Source organism: Bos taurus, chromosome 5, assembly GCF_002263795.3.
Source record: "Bos taurus isolate L1 Dominette 01449 registration number 42190680 breed Hereford chromosome 5, ARS-UCD2.0, whole genome shotgun sequence".
NCBI classification, from domain to species: domain Eukaryota; kingdom Metazoa; phylum Chordata; class Mammalia; order Artiodactyla; family Bovidae; genus Bos; species Bos taurus.
Window position 1 is genome coordinate 63,660,380 of NC_037332.1, and position 21,689 is coordinate 63,682,068.

Consider the following 21,689-nt stretch of genomic DNA (forward strand, 5'->3'; position numbering starts at 1 on the left):
GCCACCTCTTAGCCTTTGCAAGCTATTTCCTTACTGTGGGAAGTTTGGATTTTGCTATACAGGTTTATTGCCAAAGCACTCTTTATGGTAAATCCTGGAAATGGACCAAAGAGATTTAAAGAATTGAGGTCCAACAGTTGGTGACTCACTTTTCAAGGTTCCATTGTACCCAGCCTAGCAGAATTTGGCTCCAGTTTAGTTAGCAGCTTTTGCTTTTTTCTTGATATTTTGCCTCTATCTTTATTCAAATGCCTGGTTCCTGAATCCCAGACTTATTTCTGAGCTTGAATTTTTATAATGGTAGCATGCCTAAGACTGTGTTCTCTGCCTTGGTCTTTGCTAGCCCTTTTCTGAGGTCTGAGGGACTACTGGTTTGTCCCCAAATTCTAAACACGTCTCTAAGGCCCTATACTGCCTAACTTCACAGTTCCTGAATGACCAGCGTTAATGGTTAGACTTACTTAGTCAGTTTTACTGTACCTGTTATAGTTAGTTGTGCAATGCGTGGACCAAATAGTGCTGCTTTTAAAATATGTATACTGAGAGCACCAAGTAAGTTAATATTACGCCTCCCCAAGAAAAATAAACAATAGTAATATACTTTCACTTTCTGTTTGCACTGTGTTCCTATAAAAGTTGAAGATCATGAGGGGTGGGCTCAGTCTAACAAGTCAAAGTTTATTAGTGATTAAATATGAAGTCCTATAGTTTGGTAAAGAAATGAGTTTTAAAAATTCAGGATGTGGGTATATAGATTAGCAATACCATGAAAAAAGAAACAGGAGTTACAGCTGAAAGTGTGAGTCAGAGTGTAATGTATCAGCTAAAGACATAATGTGACACTGGCTGATTTAATACAAGAATGATATTTAAACTAGAGACTATGACAGTCCTCCCTTCCTCTGTGCTAATTAGAATTGGGAATAATCTGGTTTAGGAATTTGTAAAAGACAGGCTAACTGTATGATATTAACCATCCTTTGTAAAGGAGTGAAGATGAAAGTGAAAGTCACTCAGTTGTGTCTGACTCTTTGCCACCCCATGGATTACACAGTTGACGGAATTCTCCAGGCCAGAATACAGGAGTGGGTAGCCTTTCCTTTCTCCAGGCAATCTTCCCAACCCAGGGATCAAACCCAGGTCTCCTGCATTGTGGGCAGATTCTTTATCAGCTAAGCCACAAGGGAAGCCCAAGAATACTGGAGTGGGTAGCCTATCCCTTCTCTAGGGGATCTTCCCAACCCAGGAACCCAACCGGGGTCTCCTGCATTGCAGGTGATTCTTTACCAACTGAGCTCCGAGGGAAGTTCTTGCAAAGGAGGACAAGATTTTATTCATCAAAAGGGCTGAAGGATACTTGGCCTCTGACTTATGAAAAACCTTAGCAATGATCAGGGATCCACGTATGGGCATAGTCATTTCTTAATAATATCAATGATGTAGGTTTTTTTTTTTTTTTTAATCAGAAATAAAGTGATCTAGAGGCTTTTCTAGACAATTTTGACAAGATACCTCTTGAACTTACCTCCTAAATACAGCTCTTTCTTAAGCACATACGGGAAAGCGAAGCAGCTTAACCAGCACTGCAGCAAACCACACCTGGCACACTCAGCTTGGTGCGGGGGCTGACGTTTGAGGAGATACAAAGACCACAGGAACTACTTTCTCTGCACATGGATAAGGAAAGTGCTGAGTATCAAACTCATGTCATATGGGGAAAGATTAAAGGAGAAAAGGTAGGAAAAACACATTTCACAAGTACTTGAAAAACAGAAGAATCACTATAATTGTCAGAAAGAGTGCAGATAGAGAGATGGTAACAAGGAGACAGGTTTCAGCTCAAGGTGAGCATTCGCTTGGCAAGTAGCAGGTTGTCAACAACTGACTTTAAATTTAGCCTGATTGATACAAGACATCTCTTGAGAGCAGAAGATGGTGGTTTGACTTAGACAAGTTTGAAGACTTTAGTAAATAAGACAATGGAAATAGAAGTACTATGTTGGTACTATGATACAAGATACCTGCATGTATTCACTGCTTCCTGAATTATTTTTCTCATAAAGGGAAAAATAATACTAATGCAAGGGAGTGTGGTATTATAGCTCTTTCAAAGTTAGAGATGACTCACAATTCTAAATAACTCAAAGTAGGTGAAAGCTATTGGATACAGTTTTACTGCTCTGATGTGTCCTGCAGTATCAAGAGAAGTATCCCCTACAGACTTACAGTGACTTTACAATGAGGAAGATAACAACATAAATACACAATAATAAGAAAATAACAGACTTTGAGTGGGAGAAGAGGATGAAGACATTGTAAGACAATAATGTCCTAACTTTCCCAAAATCTGTGAATATATTACGTCCCATGCAAAAGGAGCTTTCTTAAGAATCTTGAGATGGGGAGATCATCGTGGATTATCCAAGTGGCCCAGTATCACAACGCTCGTTATATGTGAAAGAGGGAAGGAGAGTTGGTGTTGGATTGATGCAATGTAAAAGACTTGACTGGCCATTGCTGGTTTTCAAGGTATAAAGGCAGCCATGAGCCAAGGAATGAACACAGCTCATAGAAGATAGACTGGTAAGAAAACAGATTCTCCTCTAGAATCTCCAGAAAGGAATGCAGCCCTATCAAAACCTGGGATTTAGCCCAGAGGGACATTCTTTAGACTTCCAGAAATGCAAATATTAATAATAAGGCTCTAGAACTTCCCTGGTGGCTCAGATGGTAAAGTGTCTGCCTATAATGCACGAGACCTGGGTTCATTCCCTGGGTTGGGAAGAGCTCCTGGAGAAGGAAATGGCACCCCACTCCAGTATTCTTGCCTGGAAAATTCCATGGATGGAGGAGCCTGATAGGCTATAGTCCATAGGGTCACAAAGAGTCAGACATGACTTAGTGACTTCACTTCACTTCAGTGGTAAAGAACATGCCTGCGAATGCAGGAGACATAAGAGATGCAGGTTCAATCTCTGGGTCCAGAAGATCCCTTGGAGGAGGGCATAGCAATCCACTCCAGTATTCTTGCCTGGAGAATCCTGTGGATTCTGGCTGGCTATAGTCCATAGAGTCACGTAGCATCAGAGATGACTGAAGTGACTTAAGACACATACAATAATAAAGTTACGGCTTTTTAAGCTGCTAAACTTGTGATTACTAGTTACTGCAACAACTAAAAACTAATACAGTAACACTAGCAGAAAGTAACATACATAGAGAAGCAATAGAAATTATTAAGGACTGAGAGAGGAACATTAAAATTGGACTCCAATGGAAAAAATACATCTTTTTATGACTCAATATCTTAAAGATCGTGATTCTTTCACTCTCATTTAAATTAAATGTAAGTTTAAGTCTTAAATTTAATGCAGTAGTATGGAATGGTTTCCTTCCCACACCTTTTGGATCTTGACAAATGATCCTAAAGTGCATTTAGAAAAATAAATCTCTGACAATAGTTAGGTATTAATTTGAAAAGAGAAAAATAATGGAGGGGGTGGAGATCAACATTTATCAGATATTTAAGTAAATTATAAATGGTTCTGGTATAATAATTGCAAGGCAATAAAACAGAAGAGAGAACTTAAAAGAACAAAGATTCAATGCTTGTGCACATTTATTGTATTATGGTATTTCAAATCAGTAGTAAAACAATGGGTTATATAATAATTGCCAAAAAGATAACTGGCCAGTCATTTGAAAGAATTAATAAAACTGTATTAATACTCCATTCCTTAAATAAAATAAATTGCAGCTAAATATTTAAATAATAAGTAAATATACTTGCAAAATAATCTTAAAATAAGAATGTTCTTTGATCAGAAGCCATAACCAGACACATATTCAGAGGTGTAGAGAAAAAGGTTAATAAATTTGAGTACCTACAAACATGAAACTTTCATAAAGCCACTAAAATACAAAATCAAAATTAAGAAACGTAACAGAATTGGGAAAATTCTTTGATATGTGTGACAAAGATCTAATATCTTTATTATATAAAGAGAAGTACAGATTGGGATTAAAGAGATCATCAACCTAAGGAGAAAAGTCAGCAAAGGATAGGTGCAATTCATGATAAATAGCTAGAAATTTCTTCTATAAAAAGCTGTTTGATCTCATTTATAATTAAATATATGCAAGTTAAAGTAAAACATGATCCACCTTTCCTGATCAAATTGCTATAGCTATAACACAGTGTTAGTGAGGGTTTGGAAAAATGGGTATACTATACAGTCTTATTTGAAGTGTGAATTGATATAAATATCTTTCTGGCTAATTTATCAATTGTTCAGTTCAGTTCAGTTGCTCAGTCATGTCTTGACTCTTTGCGACCCGTTAGACTGCAGCACGCCAGGCCCCCTATCCATCACCAACTTCCAGAGTTTACTCAAACTCATGTCCATTGAGTCAGTGATGCCATCTAACCATCTCATCCTCTATCATCCCCTTCTCCTCCAGTCTTTAATCTTTCACAGCATCAGGATCTTTTCAAATGAGTCCGTTCTTCACATCAAGTGGTCAAAGTATTGGAGTTTCAGCTTCAACATCAGTCCTTCCAGAGAAAATTCAGGACTGATTTCCTTTAGGATGGACTGGTTGGATCTCCTTGCAGTCCAAGGGACTCTCAAGAGTCTTCTCCAACACCACAGTTCAAAAGTATCAATTCTTCAACACTCAGCTTTCTTTATAGTCCAACTCTCACATCCATACATGACTACTGGAAAAATCATAGCCTTGACTAGATGAGCCTTTGTTAAAGTAATGCTTCTGCTTTTTAATATGCTGTCTAGGTTGGTCATAGCTCTCCTTCCAAGGAGTAAGTGTCTTTTAATTTCATGGCTGCAGTCACCATCTGCAGCCCAAGAAAATAAAATCTCTCACTGTTTTAGAGCTCAAGAAAATAAAATGTCTTACTGTTTCCAGTGTTTCCCCATATATTTACCATGAAGTGATGGGACCAGATGCCATGATCTTAGGTTTTTGAATGTTGAGTTTTAAGTCAACTTTTTCACTCTTTTCTTTCACTTTCATCAAGAGGCTCTTTAGTTCTCCTTTGCTTTCTGCCATAAGGGTGGTGTCATCTGCATATCTGAGGTTACTGATATTTCTCCCAGCAATCGTGATTCCAGCTTGTGCTTTATCTAGTCTAGCATTTCACATGATATACTCTGCATATAAATTAAGTAAGCAGGGTGACAATATACAGTCTTGATGTACTCCTTTCCCAATCTGGAGCCAGTCTATTGTTCCATGTCTGGTTCTAACTGTTGCTTCTTGACCTGCATACAGATTTCTCAGGAGGCAAGTAAAGTGGTCTGGTGTTCTGATCTCTTTAAGAATTTTCCACAGTTTGTTGTGATCCACCCAGTCAAAGGGTTTGACATAGTCAATAAAGCAGAAGTAGATGTTTTCCTGGAACTCTCTTGCTTTTTCAATGATCCAGCAGATGTTGGCAATTTGATCTCTGGTTCCTCTGCCTTTTCTAAAACCAGCTTGAACATCTGGAAGTTCACAGTTCATGTACTATTGAAGCCTGGCTTGGAGAATTTTGAGCATTACTTTGCTAGCATGTGAGATGAATGCAATTGTGTGGTAGTTTGAACATCCTTTGACATTGTCTTTCTTTGGGATTGCAATGAACACTGACCCCTTCCAGTCCTGTGGTCACTGCTGAGTTTTCCAAATTTCCTATCTCATAGTGCAGTACTTTCACAGCATCATCTTTTAGGATTTGAAATAGCACAACTGGAATTCCATCACCTCCACTAGCTTTGTTCAAAGTGATGCTTCCTAAGGCCCACTTGACTTCACATTCCAGGATGTCTGGCTCTAAGTGAGTGATCACACTATCGTGATGATCTGGGTCATGAAGGTCTTTTTTGTATAGTTCTGTGTATTCTTGCCACCTCTTCTTAACATCTTCTGCTTCTGTTAGGTCCTTGCCATTTCTGCCTTTTACTGTTCCCATCTTTGCATGAAATGTTCCCTTGGGATCTCTAATTTTCTTGAAGAGGTCTCTAGTCTTTCTATTTTCTTATTTTTCTCTATTGCTTTGCATTGATCACTGAGGAAGGCCTTCTTATAGCTCCTTGTTATTTTTTGGAAATCTGTATTCAGATGGGTATATCTTTCCTTTCCTCCTTTGCCTTTAGCTTCACTTCTTTTCTCAGATATTTATAAGGCCTCCCCAGGAAGACAAGTCAAAGCTATGATTTTTTTCCAGTAGTCACGTATGGATGTTAGAGTTGGACCATAAAGAAGGCTGAGCACCGAAGAATTAATGCTTTTGAATTGTGGTGTTAGAAAAGACTTGAGAGTCCCTTGGACTTCAAGGAAGTCAAACTACTCAATCCTAAAGGAAATCAGTTGAATATTCATTGGAAGGACTGCAGCTGAAGCTGAAGCTCTAATACTTTGGTCACTTGATGAGAAGAGCCGACTCATTAGAAAAGACCCTGATGCTGGAAAGATTGAAGGTGGGAGGAGAAGGGGTAAACAGAGGATGAGATGGTTGGATGGCATCACTGACTCAATGGACATGAGTTTGATCAAATTCTGGGAGATGATGAAGGACAGGGAAGACTGGCATGGTGTAGTCCATGGGGTTGCAAAGAATCGGACACGACTGAGCAGCAACAACAACCATCCATCAGGAATAATGCAAGACTGCATGTTTCTCTGATAACCAACAAAAAAATGTTACAGCTTAGCTGGGAAGTTCTGATTCATCTGCTGTGTTGGCTAGACATTACACCTTCAAATTTCCATTTATTTTAGTCTTTACAAAACTGTCTTAATGGAAAAAATTTCAATTCCCTGGAAGACTGTAAAAAGGAACCTGAAACAGTTCTTTGCCCAAAAAGAAAAAAAAATCTGTGTAAGATGGAATTATGAAGTTGCCCAGAAAATGGCAGAAGGTAACAGTGAATATGTTGTTCAATGAAATTTGTGATGAAAATGAAAAATATGTCTTTTATGTTTACTTAAAAACCAAAGTAACTTTTGGGCCAATCCAATACATACATAAAAGTATTCACAACTAGGTACAGAGAGCAAGGAGATAAACCTATTAGAAAAATAACTGAGACTTAATGAGAAGACAAAGGGCATCACCAAGTTTATAAGAACAAACTGCTAGACTGATGTTAAAGTTATAAAGTCATATGCTCAGTTTGGTAGGTCTGGTAATGGTGAAGAGTCTGGGGTAACTACTATAAGTAGTTTTGGGGTCTTTATTCCTGATGTTAGTGAATGTGTGACTTAAAGGGCCAAAGGCAAGGCAGTCAAAATAAGAAAATATATCACATACTGCTCCTAGGACATTCATCCAGTCACCTAGGTTCAAACTCTTGGAGACATTATTCTTTCTCCTGTTCTGTCATGCTTACTATTACCATAAAGAAGTAGTCACCAACTTTTATAAAATTTGCATTTCATAATAACTCCTAAACCCAGTATTACTTTTCTATTTTCATAATCACCAAACTAGTTCAAACTTCAACTCATCCTTCTGTGACTTGAATACCAGTCTCCCATCTCTAAGTCCATTCCATTTTTACACAAAGGGTTCCTACCATTTTGAATGATAAAGCATGTTTTTCAAAGTAACAATTTTTTACAAATTCCTATAATGTAATATTAGAATTAATTTAGAAATTTAGGGAGTGTAATAAATAACATTTTCATCCTCTGCCCAAATTACAGATAGGAGTCTAGAGGTTGACAAATCTTTTCTGCAAAGGGCCAGAGAATAAATATTTTAGGTTTTCAGGCCATATGATTTCTGTTGCAACCACTCAAAGCTGCTGTTGTAGCAATAAAGAGACACACACATGTAAAGATGTAAACAGAGGAGCCTCTCCAGATTTGGCCTGCGTGGGTCAGATTTGGCTCAGAGCCTGCAGTTAGCCAAACCATGGATTAAAAACTCAGGCAAATGGATTAAAATGTCAACACTGGTGAGTAACAGAGCAGATACTAGAGAACATTGCTTAGGTACCAAGCAATATAGGCTTTTTACTAGTACATCACAGAATTAGACAGACTTAGCCTCAGGTCTCCCAAGCCTGGACAGATAGGATCCTTACTACTAAGCTCAACTACACATACTCTTTGCAGATGAGAAGATCAAAAAGACAATTAGTGATACACGCTCAGTTCCTGTTCCCAAATTTACATATCATATTAACTCTCTTGAGGAATGAGTAGGAGCAGAGAGAAACCCAGTTAAACTGATCAGTGTCTCTCCACATGAAAAAATGAAGCACATAAAAAGAATCCTGCGTTCTCTGCCCAACTCCAGTAGATAAGTTATACTTTTAGAATTTGTTGTCTGAAACAAATACATGAGCAAAAAGTGACAATAAATTTCTACTTTATTAATCATAGCAAAACATATACATTTGAAAATGATAAAAATGGATATGGATATATAGGACCCATGATTTATATAATCTACAAACAAGCTTCTCAGGTGGCGCTAGTGGTAAAGAATCCACCTGTCAATGCAGGAGAATAAGACATATGAGTTCAATCCCTGCGTCAGGAAGATCCCCTGGAGAAGGGCATGGCAACCCACTCCAGTATTCTTGCCTGGAAAATCCCCATGGACAGAGGACTCTGGGGGGCTACAGTCCAGAGGGTCGCAAAGAGTTGGACATGACTGAAGCAACTTAGCCAGCCTGTCAGTCACAGACAAGCTTTGTGCCTGTATGAAATTGCAGGCACTTTATAGTACATCCACAGAGTGGTCAAGTTTGCGATCTATAGCTTCATGTTGTTGTTTAGTCACTAAGTCCCTCTGACTCTTTGAGACCCCTTGGACTGTAGCCCACCAGGCTCCTCTGTCCATGGGATTTTCCAGGCAAGAATACTAGAGTGAGTTGCCATTTCCTTCTCCAGGGAATCTTCCTGACCCAGAGATCGAACCCACATCTCCTGCTTTGGCAGGCAGATCCTTTACCACTAAGCCACCAAGGAAACCCCCTATAGCTTCATATCATCCCTAAAAATAGGTGTTATAGCTCCAGACTGTAGCCTTATTAGAGGACAACAGTAATCATCCAGTAAATATTTGTTGAATAACAATATGAATTGTATAATAGCTGTTTTACTTCCTAAGGATTCTAATGCCTCCCCAAGGATACCCTTCTGTTGGAAGCATGGAGTCTTAACCACTGGATCACCAGGGAAGTCTCTGTAATTTAATGTTTTGAAAAATCTGGAAGAACATAAACACTGATGAATAACATAATTATTTAAAATATTGTTGAAGAAGACTATGGTACAAGGGCAACATGAGAATATGTACTACTATCTCCCTTATTAGATGTACATACAGAAGTGAACAACTCAATGAAAAATGTTTGTAGGTTAGGGAAGAGTTCAGAAATCTGACTTTGATCCCACACAGGAATTGACATTTCTCAATTACAGAGATTAAAGCAATCATCTCATTGGTAGTCATTTCATTTTTATTGCCTTTTTCTCCTCAAGAGCTATGGGAAAATAAAAAAGGAAAATCATTTGAAAAACAATAATGAATGCACATGCTGACCAAAAAAGAAAAGCATTGTGTTCTAAGAAATGAGAAATTTGAACCCAAGACTCTTTCACTTATAAAAGATACATTATTAAAACATTCTATTAATACACATTCAAGACTGTGAACCTATCATTTCTACACACAGTAATTAAATCTCAATTTTTTTGTACTAACAAAACAGTAGATTTTTTACATCTGCTTTGCCAGAGAATTACATGTTAAAAAAGTAAGTTAACACAATAAACATCTTGGAATATCTTTAGAATTTAAAAAACAAAAAACTTTCCTTTTCTTCTCTTTTTTCTAAATTAATGTGATTTAGGAAGCCTCGTAATACTATTTAGCTTTTGATGGTATTAGACCCTGTTTTTAAAATACAACACAACTATTAATTTACTTTTTATGATCACATGCCTGGTACAAGAAGTTTAAGAAGGAACTGTTAGTTAAATAAGATGTCAAAATAAAAATCTGCCACACATCTGCTTTTTCATCATCCTCATTAACATTACTCTACCATCATCTTTACAAAGCAGAGCAGCAATATTTATATCTTTTAAAACTCATTTATTCCCTTCTTTCACAGATTCAGTCTACCACCAAATCCTATGACTGATCTACCCTTGTGTTTCTATGTCAATAGCTGCCATGTTAAGACATATTAAGACATGCCTTGGCATCACACATGTACATTCTTGGCACTGCCACTAAACTCATCTCCTTTCTTGTACAGCTTCACTTCTTTTCACTCTACATAAAATCATTAAAATAATCTTCAAACATCATTATTCTCACATTACTCATGGTCAATGAACTCAAGTACCTTCCAAATAGTTTTACTCAGAATAAAACTTTTTAGTTTAGCCTTTAGCTTACCCATCTTATCTACTTTATTTCACCTATCAGTAAACTCCTTGCCAGTACTCTGCTTTATCTGAGTTTATCTGCTTATTGGTTCAACTTAACATTAAATTTAAACATGACTCAATCTTTGGCTCTTCTAAAGGCCAGGAAGAAGCACTTCTAGAAGAAATAAATGTCTCTTAAAAGCAAAAAGAATATTCATAAAAAATGTTAAAAATAAATTTTCAGAGAAATCTGGAAATTAACCAAAATGTACAGCAATTTGTGTAGAATTTAATCCACATTTGAAGGAAAAAATTAATCTACATATCCAAAACGTTCAACAAACTTCATGAAAGATAAATTTAAAGAGATCTACACATAGACACATAGTCAAAGTATGAATAACAAAGACAGACTCATGAGACATCAACTAGAGAAAAATGACTCATCTTGTAGAAGGGATCCACAGTAAGATTAATAGCTAACTTTTCAGAAATCATGGAGTCCAGAGGCAATGAGTTGAAACACTCAAAATGCTGGAAGAAAAAAAAATGTCAACCAAGAATTCTATATTCGGCAAAACTATACTTCAGAAAATCAAGATAAATTAAGACATTTCCAGATAAACAAAAATTTAGAGAAGTGTAGTAGCTGTGTCTTAAAAAAAAAAAAAGGAAAGAAATGTGTCCATGTATGTGCTAGGTCACTTCAGTCATGTCCAACTCTTTGTGACCCCAGGGACTATATAGCACACCAGGCTCCTCTATCCCTGGGATTCTCCAGTCAAGAATACTGAAGTGAGTTGGCATGCTCTCCTCCAGGAGATCTCCCCAACTCAGGAATTGAACCTACATCTCTTATGTCTCCTGTATTGGCAGAATACTAAAAGACTTTCAACCCAAAATAGAAGAACACTACAGAGTAACTCAAGTCCACATGAAGAAATAAAGAGCATAGGTAAAGTAGCTACTTAGGTAAATATGAAACAAAATATGAATGTATTTTTATTTTTAACTCTTTTCACCTCATATTTGATTTAAAAACAACTGCATAAAACAATAATTATAAATGTGGGTTGATTGTTTATAATGTAAAAATATGTAATGAAATGTAGAGTTGTATGAAAATAACGCAAAAGGGTATAAAAAATGAAATGATACTGAAGCGAAGTTTTCAAAAACTATTGAGATTATGTTGGTATTCATTCAAAATAGATTGTTTTAAGTCATGAATGTGAAGTCAAGTGGGCCTTACAAAGCATCACTACAAACAAAGTTAGTGGAGGTGATGGAATTCCAGTTGAACTATTTCAAATCCTAAAAGTGGATGCTGTGAAAGTGCTACACTCAATATGTCAGCAAATTTGGAAAACTCAGCAGTGGCCACAGGACTGGAAAAGTTCCGTTTTCATTCCAATCCCAAAGAAAGGCAATGCCAAAAAATGCGCAAATGACCGCACAATTTCATTCCTCTCACATGCTAGTAAAGTAATGTTCAAAATTCTCCAAGCCAGGCTTCAACAATACATGAACCGTGAACTTCCAGATGTTCAAGCTGGTTTTATAAAAGGCAGAGGAACCAGAGATCAAATTGTCGACATCCCATGGATCATCGAGAAAGCAAGAGAGTTCCAGAAAAACATCTATTTCTCCTTTATTGACTATGCCAAAGCCTTTGACTGTGTGGATCACAATAAACTGGAAAATTCTGAAAAAGATGGGAATATCAGACCACCTGACCTGACTCTTGAGAAATATGTATGCAGATCAGGAAGCAACAGTTAGAACTGGACATGGAACAACAGACTGGTTCCAAATAGGAAAAGGAGTATGTCAAGGCTGTATATTGTCATCCTGCTTATTTAATTTATATGCAGACTACATCATGAGAAACACTGGGTTGAAGGAAGCACAAGCTAGAATCAAGATTGCTGGGAGAAATATCAATAACCTCAGATATGCAGATGATACCACTCTTATGGCAGAAAGTGAAGAAGAACTAAAGAGCCTCTTGGTGAAAGTGAAAGAGGAGAGTGAAAAAGTTGGCTTAAAACTCAACATTCAGAAAACTAAGATCATGGTATCCAGTCCCATCATCATGGTAAATAGATGGGAAAACAATGGAAACAGTGGCTGACTTTATTTTGGGGGATTCCAAAATCACTGCAGATGGTGACTGCAGCCATGAAATTAAAAGACGCTTACTCCTTGGAAGATGGCGGAGGAATAGGACAGGGAGAACACTTTCTCCCCCACAAATTCATTAAAAGAACATTTAAATGCCGAGTAAATTCCACAAAACAACTTCTGAATGCTGGCAGAGGACATCAGGCACCCAGAAAAGCAACCCATTGTCTTCGAAAGGAGTGGAGAAACTTTTCATCTTTAACCTAGATGTTTTATCAATGGTGCTGTATAGAAGGAGAAGTTTTGAGACTACTGTAAAAATAAGACCAATAACTGGAAGCGGGAGGCTTAAGCCCAAATCCTGACTCCAGGGAACATTAATTGACAGGAGCTCATCAAATGCCTCCACACCTACACTGAAACCAAGCACCACACAAGGGCCAAAAAGTTCCAGGGCAAGACATACCAAGCAAATTCTCCAGCAACACAGGAACACAGCCCTAAGCTCCAAGATACAGGCTGCCCAAAGTCACCCCAAAACCATAGACATCTCATAACTCATTACTGGACACTTCATTGCACTCCAGAGAGAAGAAATACAGCTCCACCCACCAGAACACTGACACAAGCTTCCCTAACCAAGAAACCTTGACAAGCCACCTGTACAAACCCACACACAGTGAGGAAACGCCACAATAAAGAGAACTCCACAAACTGCCAGAATACAGAAAGGACACCCCAAACTCAGCAATTTAAACAAGATGAAGAGACAGAGGAATACCCAGCAGGTAAAGGAACAGGATAAATGCCCACCAAACCAAACCAAAGAGGAAGAGATAGGGAATCTACCTAATAAAGAATTCCAAATAATGATAGTGAAATTAATTCAAAAATCTTGAAATCAAAATGGAATCACAGATAAATAGCCTGGAGACAAGGATTGAGAAGATGCAAGAAAGGTTTAACAAGGACCTAGAAGAAATAAAAAAGAGTCAATATATAATGAATAATGCAATAAATGCGATCAAAAGCACTCTGGAGGCAACAAATAGTAGAATAACAGAGGCAGAAGATAGGATTAGTGAATTAGAGGATAGAATGGTAGAAATAAATGAATAAGAGAGGAAAAAGGAAAAATGAATTAAAAGAAAAGAGGACAATCTCAGAGATCTCCAGGACAATATTAATCGCTACAACATTCAAATCATAGGGGTCCAAGAAGAAGAAGACAAAAAGAAAGACCATGAGAAAATACTTGAGGAGATAATAGTTGAAAATTTCCCTAAAATGGGGAAGGAAATAATCACTCAAGTCCAAGAAACCTAGAGAGTCCCAAACAGGATAAACCCAAGGTGAAACATCCCAAGACACATATTAATCAAATTAACAAAGATCAAACACAAAGAACAAATATTAAAAGCAGCAAGGGAAAAACAACAAATAACACACAAGGGAATTCCCATAAGGATAACAGCTGATCTTTCAATAGAAACTCTCCAAGCCAGGAGGGAATGGCAAGACGTACTTAAAGTGATGAAAGAAAATAACCTACAACCCAGATTATTGTACCCAGCAAGGATTTCATTCAAATATGAAGGAGAAATCAAAAGCTTTCCAGACAAGCAAAACCTGAGAGAATTCAGCACCACCAAACCAGCTCTCCAACAAATAGTAAAGGATATTCTCTAGACAGGAAACACAAAAACGGTGTATAAATTCAAACCCAAAACAATAAAGTAAATGGCAACGGGATCATACTTATCAATAATTACCTTAAACATAAATGGGTTGAATGCCCCAACCAAAAGACAAAGACTGGCTGAATGGATACAAAAACAAGACCCCTACATATGTTGTCTACAAGAGACCCATCTCAAAACAGGGGACACATACAGACTGAAAGTGAAGAGCTGGAAAAAGATTTTCCATGCAAACAGGGACCAAAAGAAAGTAGGAGTAGCAATACTCATATCAGATAAAATAGGCTTCAAAATAAAGGCTGTGAAAAGAGACAAAGAAGGTCACTACATAATGATCAAAGGATCAATCCAAGAAGAAGATACAACAATTATAAATATAAATGCACCCAACATGGGAGCACCGCAATATGTAAAACAAATACTAACAAGTATGAAAGGAGAAATTAACAATAACACAATAATAGTGGGAGACTTTAATAACCCACTCACACCTATGGATAGATCAACTAAACAGAAAATTAACAAGGAAACACAAACTTTAAACGATACAATAGACCAGTTAGACCTAATTGATATCTATAGGACATTTCATCCCAAAACAATGAATTTCACCTTTTTCTCAAGCGCACAAGGAACCTTCTCCAGGATAGATCACATCCTGGGCCATAAATCTAGCCTTGGTAAATTCAGAAAAATGTAAATCATCCCAAGCATCTTTTCTGACCACAATGGAGTAAGATTACATGTCAATTACAGGAGAAAAACTATTAAAAATGCCAACATATGGAGTCTGAACAACACGCTGCTGAATAACCAACAAATCACAGAAGAAATCAAAAAAGAATCAAAATTTGCATTGAAACTAATGAAAATGAAAACACAACAACCCAAAACCTGTGGGACACTGTAAAAGCAGTCCTAAGGGGAAAGTTCATAGCAATACAGGCATACCTCAAGAAACAAGAAAAAAGTCAAATAAATAACCTAACTCTACACCTAAAGCAACTAGAAAAGGAAGAAGTGAAGAACCCCAGGGTTAGTAGAAGGAAAGAAATCTTAAAAACTAGGGCAGAAATAAATGCAAAAGAAACAAAAGAGACCATAGCAAAAATCAACAAAACCAAAAGCTGGTTCTTTGAAAGGATAAATAAAATTGACAAACCATTAGCCAGACTCATCAAGAAACAAAGGGAGAAAAATCAAATCAATAAAATTAGAAATGAAAATGGAGAGATCACAACAGACAACACAGAAATACAAAGGATCATAAGAGACTACTATCAGCAATTATATGCCAATAAAATGGACAACGTGGAAGAAATGGACAAATTCTTAGAAAAGTACAACCTTCCAAAACTGGACCAGGAAGAAATAGAAAATCTTAACAGACTCATCACAAGCATGGAAACTGAAACTGTAATCAGAAATCTTCCAGCAAACAAAAGCCCATGTCCAGACGGCTTCACAGCTGAATTCTACCAAAAATTTAGAGAAGAGCTAACACCTATCCTACTCAAACTCTTCCATAAAATTGCAGAGGAAGGTAAACTTCCAAACTCATTCTATGAGGCCACCATCACCCCAATACCAAAACCTGACAAAGATGCCACAAAAAAAGACAACTACAGGCCAATATCACTGATGAACATAGATGCAAAAATCCTTAATAAAATTCTAGCAATCAAATTCAACAACACATTAAAAAGATCATACACCATGACCAAATGGGCTTTATCCCAGGGATGCAAGGATTCTTCAATATCTGCAAATCACTCAATGTAATACACCACATTAACAAATTGAAAAATAAAAACCATATGATTATCTCAATAGATGCAGAGAAAGCCTTTGACAAAATTCAACATCCATTTATGATAAGAATTCTCCAGAAAGCAGGAATAGAAGGAACATACCTCAACATCATAAAAGCTATATATGACAAACCCACAGCAAACATTATCCTCAATGGTGAAAAATTGAAAGCATTTCCTCTAAAGTCAGGAACAAGACAAGGGTGCCCACTTTCACCATAACTATTCAACATAGTTTTGGAAGTTTTGGCCACAGCAATCAGACCAGAAAAAGAAATAAAAGGAATCCAAATTGGAAAAGAAGAAGTAAAACTCTCACTATTTGCAGATGACATGATCCTCTACATAGAAAACCCTAAAGACTCCACCAGAAAATTACTAGAACTAATCAATGACTATAGTAAAGTTGCAGGATATAAAATCAACACACAGAAATCCCTTGCATTCCTATACATTAATAATGAGAAAATAGAAAGAGAAATTAAGGAAACAACTCCATTCACCATTGCAACGAAAAAAATAAAATACTTAGGAATATATCTACCTAAAGAAACTAAAGACCTATATATAGAAAACTATAAAACACTGGTGAAAGAAATCAAAGAGGACACTAATAGATGGAGAAATATACCATGTTCATGGATTGGAAGAATCAATATAGTGAAAATGAGTATACTATCCAAAGCAATTTATATATTCAATGCAATCCCTATCAAGCTACCAACGGTATTCTTCACAGAGCTAGAACAAATAATTTCACAATTTGTATGGAAATACAAAAAACCTCGAATAGCTAAAGCTATCTTGAGAAAGAAGAATGGAACTGGAGGAATCAACCTGCCTGAGTTCAGGCTCTACTACAAAGCCACAGTTATCAAGACAGTATGGTACTGGCACAAAGACAGAAATATAGATCAATGGAACAAAACAGAAAGCCCAGAGATAAATCCACGCACATATTGACACCTTATCTTTGACAAAGGAGGCAAGAATATACAATGGATTAAAGACAATATCTTTAACAAGTGGTGCTTGGAAAACTGGTCAACCACTTGTAAAAGAATGAAACTAAACTACTTTCTAACACCATACACAAAAATAAACTCAAAATGGATCAAAGATCTAAACGTAAGACCAGAAACTATAAAACTCCTAGAGGAGAACATAGGCAGAACACTCTCCGACATACCTCACAGCAGGATCCTCTATGACCCACCTCCCAGAATATCAGAAATAAAAGCAAAAATAAACAAATGGGACCTAATTAAACTTAAAAGCTTCTGCATAACAAAGGAAACTATAAGCAAGGTGAAAAGACAGCCTTCAGAATGGGAGAAAATAATAGCAAATGAAGTAACAGACAAACAACTAATTTCAAAAATATACAAGCAACTCCTACAGCTCAACTCCAGAAAAATAAACGACCCAATCAAAAAATGGGCCAAAGAACTAAATAGACATTTCTCCAAAGAAGACATACAGATGGCTAACAAACACATGAAAAGATGCTCAACATCACTCATTATCAGAGAAATGCAAATCAAAACCACTATGAGGTACCATTTCACACCAGTCAGAATGGCTGTGATCCAAAAGTCTACAAGCAATAAATGCTGGAGAGGGTGTGGAGAAAAGGGAACCCTCTTACACTGTTGGTGGGAATGCAAACTAGTACAGCCACTATGGAGAACAGTGTGGAGATTCCTTAAAAAACTGGAAATAGAACTGCCTTATGAACCAGCAATCCCACTGCTGGGCATACACACTGAGGAAACCAGAAGGGAAAGAGACACGTGTACCCCAATGTTCATTGCAGCACTGTTTATAATAGCCAGGATATGGAAGCAACCTAGATGTCCATCAGCAGATGAGTGGATAAGAAAGCTTGGTACATATACAGAATGGAGTATTACTCAGCCATTAAAAAGAATACATTTGAATCAGTTCTAATGTGGATGAAACTGGAGCCTATTATACAGAGTGAAGTAAGCCAGAAAGAAAAACACCAATACAGTATACTAACGCATATATATGGAATTTAGAAAGATGGTAACAATAACCCCGAATACGAGACAGCAAAAGAGACACTGATGTACAGAACAGCCTTTTGGACTCTGTGGGAGAGGGAGAGGGTGGGATGATTTGGGAGAATGGCATTGAAATATGTATAATATCATATATGAAAAGAGTCGCCAGTCCAGGTTCGATGCATGATACTGGATGCTTGGGGCTGGTGTACTGGGACGACCCAGAGGGATGGTATGGGGAGGGAGGAGGGAGGAGGGTTCAGGATGGGGAACACATGTATACCTGTGGCAGATTCATTTTGATATAAGCAAACCAATACAATATTGTAAAGTTAAATAAAATAAAATTTTAAAAAAATAAAATTAAAAACAACTTTTAAAAAAATAAATAAAAAATAAATGAAAATAAAAGACGCTTACTCCTTGGAAAGAAAGTTAAGACCAACCTAGACAGCATATTAAAAAGCAGAGACATTACTTTGTCAACAAAGGTCCGTCCAGTCTAGGCTATGGTTTTTCCAGTAGTCATATATGGATGTGAGAGTAGGAGTATAAAGAAAGCTGAGCATCAAAGAATTGATGATTTTGAACTATCGTGTTGGAGAAGACTCTTGAGAGTCCCTTGGACTGCAAGGAGATCCAACCAGTTCATTCTAAAGGAGATCAGTCCTGGGTGTTCATTGCAAGGACTGATGGATGTTGAAGCTGAAACTCCAATACTCTGGCCACCTGATGTGTAGAGCTGACTCATTTGAAAAGACCATGATGCTGGGAAAGATTGAGGGCAGGAGGAGAAGGGGACGACAGAGGATGAGATGGTTGGATGGCATCATCGACTCAATGGACATGAGTTTGGGTAGGCTCCGGGAGTTGGTGATGGACAGGCAGGCCTGGTGTGCTGCAGTTCATGGGATCACAAAGAGTCAGACAGAACTGAGTGACTGAACTGAACTGATTAATTATAATGACCCAATAAGAAAATAGCAACAATAACAAAAATAATGCAAGGAGCTCCGAGGGAATTAAAATAGTAAACTAGAAAATATATCTTTAACACAAAGGATAGGTGTAAATGAGAAAAAGAAAGAGAAGAGAAAGTATATAATACACAGAAAACAAATAATAAAATGCTTCCATTTTATTAAGGAGATTAAGTCCTACTTTATTGGTAATTATATTAATTGTAAGTGTACACAACACTCCAAACCAAAGGCAATGATTGGCAGGATAGTTTTTGTTTGTTTGTTTTTTAATAATCCAGTTACATAGCATCTACAAGAGGCATGCTTTATCTTCCAGGGCACTAGTAGATTTAACGTAAAAAGATAGAAAAGGATATACCATAAGAACAATAACCCAAAGAAAAAGAAAGTGACTATGCTAACACTGAACAAAAGAAGCTTTAAGACAGAAATTGTTACTAGAGATTTAAAATAGAACATTTTATATATTTATAAAGCTAAACGGGTCAATCCATTAGGAGAACAAAACATATAAACACACATGCACTTAAGAGAATCCTAAAACACATGAGACAAAAACCGACAGAATTGAAGGGGAAAATACACAATTCAACAATAACAATCAGTGTGTTGAATATTCCACTTTTAATAATGAATAGAACAATTAGGCAGAAGATCAAGAAGCAAAAAGAAGACTTGAACAGCACCATAAGTCAGCTGGATCTAACAGTGATCTAGCTATAGGGCATTCCACCAAATGCACAGTATTCTTATGTGAACATGGAACATTCTCCAGAATAAACTTCATGTTAGACCACAAAATAAGTACAAATAAATTTGAAAGAAATGAAGTTATACAAAATATATTCTCTGACCACAAAATAATAAAATTAGAAATTAATAAAAGAAGGAACTTGGGAGAAGTGGCATGTGTTGGTGGATGAGGCCATGGCAACAGGACCTAGAGATAAAAGCTAATGAGATTCAGGGAGAATTAGAAGCAAGATAAAAGTAAAGATTCTGAGCATGAACCCAGACAACTACATCTGTGAAACCAAGTTGGACTTACAGAGAGTACCAAGAAACCACGAGCCTACTTTACATCATTTTGAGGTCCCACAGGAATATGTAAGAGCTTTAAATGCTACCAAACTGGAACGGGTATTTGCAAAACCATTCCTTGCTTCCCTGGATGGTCACTGAGATAGAGTCAGTTGCTGGGCAAAGCATCCAGAGAGTCTGGCTAATGTCCTTTCTGGGGCATGTGATGGAGATAGGTTAAAATTTGGAACTTCGCTAAATGAAAATATATTCGTACAATACAAGCACATAAAGGTCTTTTTGTACGAGGAATATGTACTCACTTTTGTGGGACTTTGTTTTTATACTGTTGATGATGACAAAACTGCCAAGCAATGGAATATGGATGGACCAAGCTATGGAGAAGAGGAGGAACCATTGCCTACAATATTAGGAAAGATAGCATATACAGGAATTGATCATCACTGGAAAAAAGCTGTTTTGCCACATGTGGACAGCAAATAGACCCTTGGGATGAACAAAGAACCAATCCTATATGTTCAATGACTTGAGGATTTGACAGTATAAGCAGTGTTAAATTTAACCAAATTGAGACATTTCTCTTGGGAAGTTGTTCTTCTGACAGGAATATAGCACTGTATGATATGGGGCAAGCTACTCCTCTGAAAAAGGTCATCTTAGATATGAGAACAAATACAACTTGCTGGAACCCTGTGGAAGCTTTAGTTTTTACTGCAGCAAAGATTACAACTTATATACTTTTTATATGCATGCACTGCACATTCTTATAATGGTACATATGCATCATGTGTCTGCAGTACTTGATGTGGGTTACTCACCCACTGGGAAAGAGTTTGTGTCTGCTAGTTTGACAAATCTATTCGAATCTTTCCTGTGGACAAAAGTAGAAGCAAGGAAGTCTATCACACAAAGAGAATGCAACACGTTATCTGTGTGAAATGGACTTCTGACAGCAAGTACATTATGTGTGGATCTGATGAAATTAACATTCATCCGTGGAAAGCTAATGCTTCTGAGAAGTTAGGTGCTTACATCATGAGAGAAAGCAGCCACAGATTATAACCAGAAGTTAAAGGAGAAACTTCAACATCATCCTCACATAAAACGTATCTCTCATCACCAATATCTACCAAAATCTGTCTCCAGCCAGATTCAGGAGCAGCACATCATGAAAGAAGCTCGTTGATGAACTGAATTGTATCAAACGCAGCAAGCCTGGATCTGTGCAGACTGTGTCAGACAAGAAGAAATACCTAGTGGCGGTTGTGAGATAATATTTGGTGTTCCTACTGATACTAATATATAATTATTGGTTGTGTTCTGAATTGTGAACTCTATTAAAAAAAGTACTGCTGCTAGTATAGCAACGAATGTTTTAGTTACATGAGTCAAGCTTAATTGTTGCACATTTTTGCTATCTTGAAAAGCTGTCTTTAAAGATGACCTGGTTGATAAGACTATCCAACATTTTATTCTTGATTTTTGTTTTCTTCATTGAAGAATACGGTATTTACAAACTAGCCTATTTTTTTGCTGTTAGAAACTGCACATATATTAATACTTTCCCTTTGACCTGTTAATTTGGACATTCTACACTTAAATGCATAT

The 21,689-nt window shown here is 37.0% G+C and overlaps 1 protein-coding gene and 1 pseudogene across 4 annotated transcripts in view; one reads left to right on the forward strand and one right to left on the reverse strand.

Annotated features, from left to right (window-relative positions):
• Positions 1-21,689, reverse strand: part of ANKS1B (ankyrin repeat and sterile alpha motif domain containing 1B) — a 1,158,555-nt gene that overhangs the window by 771,867 nt on the left and 364,999 nt on the right. The gene's annotated exons all lie outside the window — the stretch shown is intronic.
• LOC101903783 (DDB1- and CUL4-associated factor 13-like) lies at positions 767-21,355 on the forward strand (annotated as a pseudogene).